At 26.5% G+C, this 9,005-nt stretch overlaps 1 protein-coding gene across 4 annotated transcripts in view; it reads right to left on the bottom strand.

Moving 5' to 3' along the window:
• Positions 1 to 5,232: 5,232 nt before the first annotated feature.
• Positions 5,233 to 9,005, bottom strand: part of Nedd4 (E3 ubiquitin-protein ligase Nedd4) — a 137,851-nt gene continuing 134,078 nt past the window's right edge. For 2 of the 4 annotated variants that reach the window (XM_075360266.1, XM_075360267.1), the window contains exon 21: positions 5,236 to 6,729. The gene's annotated coding sequence lies outside the window, so the exon portion shown is untranslated. Of the gene's footprint in view, positions 6,730 to 9,005 lie in introns of all 4 variants that reach the window. The other 2 variants (XM_075360268.1, XM_075360269.1) reach the window with 2 other exon arrangements.

Raw genomic sequence — 9,005 nt, 5'->3', positions numbered from 1 at the left:
TTTCCCAGATGTAGCTCTGTTGCTATAGCTATTAAAGGAAAAGTAAATAGATCAGTCCAAAATTTTGATGTCTGGTTTTTTGCAAACGATTTACATTTTTTAGACTCTGGAGTCCTAAAAAAATCATAGAAATTTCTGGATGTACATGCATGTGTATTTTGATTAATATCTACAAACTGGCTCCACGTAAATTCTTTGAAAGGGCTAAAAATATTATCTATATATGAGACATTGATGACATTAGATTTTGGACAAAATTAATAAAGGGGAGAGGTAGTTACATTCATTTTGATTTTTTCTTTTTTATAGTGACCATAAAAAACTGAGCTTTAACGTAAAGAAATTATTTATTAAATTATTTAAAATTCCTTAGTTTTAAACCAATCAGATTTAGGGGTAGAGTAATTCAAGATTATTTCTAAACAATTTTTGCTTATCTTGAAAAGCCATTCATCAAAAATGTTGAAAATTGGTAAAAACATATTTGGCTGTATGTGTTCCAGCTCTGTTCTGATTTTTGACTCCATCAAACGAGGGGGGGGCATTACATTAACATTAAATATTTTATTGTTAATAGTTCCAGATACATTAGTTTTATCAGATTATGTTTTTAATTACATAGAATGTTAATCTTTTATATTTGGAACAAAATGACATCTCATTTGTTCAAATCAGTTGAAATATCACTGAATTTGATGAACTGGATTGCAAAAATTGTGTGAAAACATGCACAAAATTCAGACTTATCTGGCGATATCATCAAGCAAAATGAAAAAAAAAGAAAATGCAGTATAATTTTCATGGTAAAAGAATCATTAGTCAAAGGGCTCCAACTGGGATCAAAAATATTTTACTAACAATTTTGAATTTTTTTCCAACTATACTTAATTTCTCCATTGATCACAATGTTAGAATTTTTCTAACATGAACGATTGTTTGGTTATAAAAAGGATAAAACAAAGTGAATTGTTATACAATCTCAGCAATGATTTGATGAATCATTCCTTATTATTACTAAGTGAATGAATTCATCAACTTGCCATTCAGAAACATGACACCAGACTATAAGCATTCTAGTTAGAAAATATATACACACGCATTAGAAAAATAACACGCGACTTACAGTGACCATGCATTTGTTAGATACAAACTAGCATGCAACTAACTATGATAGTGTATTTTAATGGTTTTTTTAAATTTTTGTTATTTTATTATGCTTAGTTTTACTAGTTTACATTAATTTTTTTTATAATTAGTGATCAGTGTTGTAAACTTTTATGTTTAGTTTGACCATTAAAATATTGAAAACAGTCCTTCAAAATGTCATACGATCAATTTAATAAAAGAATTTTAGTATTAAGGAAAGAATCAGATTACGAAGATGTCATAACTGAGTGCAGTGGCCACAATACAAATACTGAACACAGTCTGCTAGTGAAGAAGAAACCGGGGAAACTAGATGTGGATATTGTAGAAGAAATTAAATATATTTTAAGAACAAACACTCATTCTAATAAGCTTAACAAACCTACATTTTTAAAAAATATAATAAACTTCATGGTATGCGTATAAACCAGTGAACCATATATGAAGACGAGAAAACAAAATATTGTTACATAACTACCAGATGTGAAAAATGTCACTAAAAATGCCAAAACAATTGTAGATAGTTGAAAATTGTTTTTTACTGAAGAAATGATATCCCTTATCGTTCTGTGTACAAATAAAAAACTAAAAGAGATACGCAATTTTACTAACTGTGAGAAAGATTGCTTACCCACCGATGTCGATGAAATAGTTGCCTTCATTGGAATTTTTTATGTAGCCAGTTCCCAAAAGAGTAGTCACTTGAACACTTCAGAATTGTGGCCCAACAACATGTCATCATCAGTTTATTCTGCAGTAATATCACAATGTCATTTTCATAAACTTCTCCGAGCAGTTCACTTTGATGATATTCATAGCAGAATACAAAGAAGTAAAACAGATAATTTAGAGCCAATCTGATTGTTACTGGAAAGTTTCACCAAGAACTGCAGAAAGAGTTATTATGTTGGAGAATATGTAACACAGTGGATGAGATACTTGAACAGTTTTGTGATCTTTGTAAGTTTAAGCAGTACACGGGCAAAAAACCAGCCAAATACAGCATAAAAATATATGCTACTATAGATGCCAGAATTTTCTATACTTATGTTGTGTACGCTGGGAAAAAACCCAACAGTCCTTATAATCTACCTATGATGCAAAAAATGTTATGAAATATATTTTGAAACATTTACTTGGTTGTGGCCAGACTGTTACTTTAGATAATTATTTTACATTGGTGTCCTTGGCAAACAAGTTCTTGTATAATTGCAGAACAACATTTGTTGGAACTCTTAGAAAATATAAGAGCTTTGCACAGACATTAAAATGGGGCAGCTAAAATCCAGCATGTTTGCTAATGGCAAAGACATAAATAAATATTTACTTGTACCGTTCTGAAAAAGAACAAAAACATTATTCTTTTATCAACTTTTTACAACAATGATGAAATAAACTTAGAAAGTGGTGTGGATTTAAAACTAGAAGTTATATATTTTTACAACTTGACTAAAGGAAGAGTAGATGTGGTTGACAAGATGAAATCAAAATATTCTGTAACTAGGATCATAACAGGTGGTCAGTCATTCACTATATTTTGTTTGTTACAGAATATTGGAGGTATAAATGCTAAAATTATTTACGACGACGACAAGGGGAAAAAGTCAGCTGAAAGAATTACCTGAAAAGAATTGGGAAAGGCTCTCACTAATTAGCACATGATGAAAAGAGCCACAATTCCAAGTCTATCTATAATTTTGCAGCAAAAAATCAGTATGTTTCTTCTACCTTCTGTAGCTGCATCAAGTGTAACGACTTCGCAGACAAGAAGCAATAAAAAACAAAGATGTGATTTCTGCCCCAAAAGAAAAAACTGGTTTACAGGTCATAAATGTGACTCATGCATGAAGTATATTTGTAAAGAACACACAGGCGAAACAAAATACATCTCCCAAGAATGCAGTCAACGTGATTCATACTATTCCTAAAAGTAATCTGTAACAAATTTTTATATAATACTTTTTTCTAGCTCATTATGTAATAAACGCTATCTTAAATTTTTATACCTAATTCGTTAAATATTCAGTTAATCATATATATTTCCCTTAGTAAATAAAATTTGTATTATTGTATTGAAATTAACTCACTTTGTACTAGATATTATTATACTTTTTTTACATTTATTTGAATAATTACTTACTTATATCTTGGCTTTAATAAATGTAATTGCATAAGTTTACTTATGTTGTAAAAATGAAATAAATGTCAAAAATAAAAAAAATGATGTATTCATAAAAATAAAAGCTTATAAAAAAAAAAATTAAAAAAATCAAGGAGAAGCGATCACTCTAGTAATGTTAGAAAAATCTAACACATGACCAACAGCGTGATCTTCATAGTCATGACAAATGGAGAGTTAATATAGCATAATTTTTAAGGTAAAAATATAATTTGATGAAGGAAGTCAAATTGGAGCTAAATTTTTTTTATTGTACATTTTGATCTTTTTTCAATAGTACTCAAAATATTGCACAATTAAGCCATTAATTTTTAAAACCCATATGGCATATTCAAAATGAAAATCTGTCAGAACCGAAGCCAGAAAGTTACACAACCCTTTGTCAAATTTTCTTTTTTGTACACATGCAAAAAAACATTAACAAATTCTATTTATAAAATCAAGATTATTAATAACTCATAGATGCACATGCATCATATCTTTACAATGATTATAAAAATGTAGATAATTGATAATGATATGAAACTATTAGAGAAGATGAAAAAAAGATAAAACTCAACTAACTCACACACCTCTAACAAAATGTATACCTGGTAGTAATAATAATTTATTAGTTGATGAATAGTTTCCTCAAATTAAAGAAAAATTGCTTTTTTTGTTATGTATTAAACTTAAAAAAGGAAATTCCCTGAATTTAATTCAAGACAGGAAACTGTATTGATTACAACTTTAATTAGTTTTTACGTTTGTCAGAATTTTATAATTCTATTTAAAAGTGCTTCAATCTATGTAAACCAATTATAAAATTTCAAAATAAAAGTATTTCATTTTACAATAAAATTTGTAATAAATTTCTAGGGTAGCAATTTTTACCTAATCAACCTATTAGAGAAGGCTACTTACTATATTTTATTACCTTATATTCATCAGAATAAACAACTTTTTAACAGAGAAGAACTGATCAAAAACCTGATTAATCCTGAAAATCAAACAACCACAAACCCAAAAAAAGCAAGTCATTATTGTCAGCAAACACATCTTAAATATTTTCAAGTTATTTCAAAATTTATTATGATTAAACATGTTAAACATTAAAATAGTTTGTTTTTGCAACTTCCTCAAAAACTACAATAAAAATTACTTCGTGCACCTCACTCAAAGTGACAAGTTTTTCACTTTGAAATTCCATCATTCAAAAAATCAAATTAGTTGCTTGTGGGCTCTTTCAATCATTGACATTAAATTCAATAAACACAAACCAAAAAATTCTGCAAAAAACTAGACTGCATTATGTTATTTATCTATTTCAATTACCAACATTCATGTAGGTAATTAGACAAGATAGTAATTATAAAACATAAAAATATTTTCTGAGAAATGTCACACATTTCTGTGAAATTTGACAAACATAACTAACCCACAACAAATGTTTCTTCAACAAGACGCTCTTGTTTTATAGCTATTGCAACAGCAAACCTTGTGAAAAAGTGAAAGGCCGGAGCTTCACTTAAATTAACAGAACACTCTCTACATCAACTTTCAAAAATGTAGTAAAACTTTGATAATTACAGAAAGAGGGAAGAATAAAATAATATCAACCTACACATCCGAAACATGTAATGAAAGATGTGGAGGTTGCTCCTGATTGTGTTCAGATATTCGCGTAGGTTATTGATTTTACAGTCAGTAAAGTGATTGGCTGTATATGTTATTGATATAAATATAAACAGTTAATAAATTTTAACTGTTGACAAATTCATTCAATCTTTCTGCAGAAAGATTGAACCTTAACAAATTTTTGTACAGAATTTCAAAACAAAATGGGATGTAAAAACAGGAATAACACTAATTCATTAATATAAAAATGTTTCTTTTGAATACATAGTTATTAGTAGAAATAAAATATTGTTCAATTTATTATATGTACAATTTTTGTGAATTTTTCACAAATAAAATTTCTAAATAGAATTTATAATGGAAATAAGTGTTAACGGAATTAAAATAAGCATCATCTACATCTACATAAACATTCTATAAGCAATTTTCAAATAAATATTTATTTTATATATAGTAATTTTATAATTAAGTTTTTGTATTGTAAATAAAAACAAAATAGAGTAAAGTTTATATTTTTTTCAGAATCTTCATGCCTAATTGAAATTTAAATTTTAATATGATAATAATAAGTCTTATACATCAAATCAAAACAATAGTTATATGCTTCCTGAAATATATAGTAAAACAATGAGAAAAGTACAAACATCATTAAATCACAAAAAAATTATTCTAACAGCAAATAATTAAAGACTAAATAAAAATAATTGCTAAAAAAAGTGTTTTACAGATATATATGTTATTGTAAGAGTAAAACAGACTTATTACCAACTGAAAGTTAAAATTACATTGAAAATCTCAAAATACTTTAAAAACAAAATGTAAAAAACAACTGAAATTTATTCATCACGATTCCTTATGATAAAAATAACTTAATTATGGAAATATGAACGACAAATTATTAAACGAAAGAAAAAGATATAATAAATCAACAAACAAAAGATAATATTTTCACAGTAGTTTGAGTGAAAGCATAACGAATATTTATTACGTCTTTTTATTTATTACATAAAATCAATGTTATTTATGTAATATCTAAAAAATTAAACTTTTATTTACCTAGAATCGAGCAATTTTTAAAAAATAAATAGAAAAGGATTAAGAACAACATAAAGTGAAATAACATAACTGAAAATAATAGAAAAGTAAAAAACAGAAGAATAAATGAAATTATTCAAAATTTAAAACTTATACTAACAGTTGGTATATGCTTTATATAATCACAAGAGAAATTAAAAGTTTTAATGAAAGAATAATAAAACGATTTGTAATTATAATGGCAATGAATGACGATAACAAAAAGCATTCATTATAAGTTCAAGGCATAAAATAAAAGTTTCAGTAATAGCTACACAAATGTTACATTTTAAAATTCACTGATATATTAAAATATGTGCATGATAATCGACAATAGTAGTAATAATATTAACGATAATGATATTAATCATAAGTAATAAAACTTTTTTTTATCTCAAAAGATTATTCATAAAATGTATTCATCATTTAAGTACTTATATATACAATTATTTAATGGGAATGTTTAAATATATCATTATGTACAGTGATATTTTATATATATATATATATTTATAAATATGTATTTTATATGCACATTTTTATAGAAAGATACTAATTAACATAATATAATGTATATAATAAATTTACATAATTGTATTATTCAAGAACAATATGATAACGATTAAATACTTTTATTTAATTAACAATCCTCCTTTATCACCTTTTTTTTTCAGTCGAAAGTGGAAACTGGTGAGGTCTTATAAAGAGGGAACCTGAAACAACATGTTTTATTAATAAATTACCCAACCAATAAAAAAAATAATAGTACTGATAACATAAATATAAAAAAAAAATATATATATACATAATCTATGTATTGAATCTCGCATGATTTTTGCCCTTTTTTTATTTCATTTAGTTCTTTCATTTCTATATTTATATGAATTTCACAAATCAGGTTTTCATGAAAAAATTAATCACCCAGATCATAGTGTTATGGAATGTCTGGTATGCAATTGGAGACGGTTTTAAAAGACTGACACATAACGGAAATTAATTTCAATTTTAGCTATCTGAGGACAGAATAGAAATTAATAAAATTCTCCAATACACAAATCATCAGCAAAAAATTAAATTGATTTATAATTTGTTTAACTCTCTAGGATAATAAAGAAAAAATAAATCAGTAATTTATCTTTAACAATTAGGTGAAACCTTTTTTTTTTCACTACTAAGTACAGACTTTTACTGCTGTGAAACATAAACTGTGTACATTTTAAATATTAGTGAAATTAATAGCATTTAGTAATTCATAGTTGAATAAAAGCTATGTAATAAATAATAATTTGAATTTTTTTAAAAGCAGACCTAAACTTAGAAATTAAGAAAATATTTACTTGTAAAATACCGAGAAAAAATATTCTAGCATAACAACAACAAACAAAAAACATTTGTTGTTGTTAAACAAAAAACATGCATACACAATTTTTTTTTCATATAAATTTTACTACATTTAAATAAATAAACTTTACTTCATTATAAATATTTATATTAAATATACTTCATGTAAGTAAATAAATTTCAATACATCCATAGAGGAAACATTTTTCATTTATACGCATTCAGGAGTAAATTAAATTATTCATGCCTTTCTAGGTCATGCAAGCTGATCAAATGTAATTGACTTTTGTCCACAAAGAGTTAAGAAATTCTTTTACACTGTTAAGGGTCTCTTTTAAGATATATTAATACAATTTCTTTTGTGAATTTAATGGATATCTCAAAAGAATTGCCCTGATACAGCTTGTATTACTATATTTATTTTCAAGAAAAGTATTAACCTACCAGTAAACAATACTGCACTGAATTTTTTATAATCTCCACTTTTCTTCATTGAAAATTACTTTTTGGTGTAAATTAATAACAAATAAACGCCAACTATATATGAAAAAAACAAACCTGAACAAAGGAAAGGGAAAAATGTATGCGAGTACATTGAAGAGTACAGAAGACAGTAAAAAAGTGGTGAAAATAAATGAGAATATACAAGGTAAGAAGATGTGCAGCAGCAGAAGAAATAACAGATCAAGAGAAGAACACTAGAATTGCTTGAAACAAAGAAATTCATTTTCAGCTGTATTAATTTGGCGTAATGAAAAATATATTGATAAAGGTGCAAAGAATGACCAGAGAAGAACCTACAAGACAACGATAGATAATCTTATAACATGAGGAATATAGTATTTACAATAAAAATATGAGGATCATTAAATAATTAAAAAGAAATATGACTACAGAAAAATTATTTAATTAATGACAATGAAAATCTACTCAACTTTGCAAAATAATTCCTAGTTGTATTTAATTATTTGACCAATCTTTTTGAGAGTTTTCTTATTCCAGTAGTAAAAAATTATTAATTAACCTTGGTGTCCGAGTCATTCTTATGCCCCATTCTTGATCTACTCTTTGTCTCTGAACCTGGTGTCCCGTTAAAAACGTTTTGAAAGGAATAAACAAAAAAAATCTGATGGAGCAAGATTGGGAATGTACGGCGAAAATTTGGCAACACCTTCTGACCTAACTTTTAAATAATTTCTCATATCATTTGAGCGGTATGGGGCGAGCGTTATCATGCAGAAGAATTGAATTACATCTTTAATAGTTAATTACGATGTTTCCTCCTTATTTGCAGACTTCACTTTGATTTGCAGCACGTAACAATAGTACTCACTGTTGATTGTACACTGTTCTTCCAATTAATCTCAATAAATTGGGTCTTCATTGTTCCAAACACTGTTGCCATCACTTTATCTGCTGATGCATAGGATTTGAATTTTTTCCTGGAAGTGAACTCAGATGATTCCAATCCATAATCGATTGAATTTCAGCAGCTCTAAATGATGAATTAAATTTTATCACAAATTATTATGCGAGTTACAAAACCATTACCTCTTACTAAAAATTGTTATTTAAATTCCATACAAATATGAATTCAAGAGTCTTTGTGATTTTTAATCGACGTCTCAAAATCACTTTGAATATGTTT

This window comes from Lycorma delicatula, chromosome 3, assembly GCF_047948215.1.
Source record: "Lycorma delicatula isolate Av1 chromosome 3, ASM4794821v1, whole genome shotgun sequence".
Lineage (NCBI taxonomy): Eukaryota > Metazoa > Arthropoda > Insecta > Hemiptera > Fulgoridae > Lycorma > Lycorma delicatula.
This window is presented reverse-complemented; position numbering and strand designations above follow the sequence as displayed.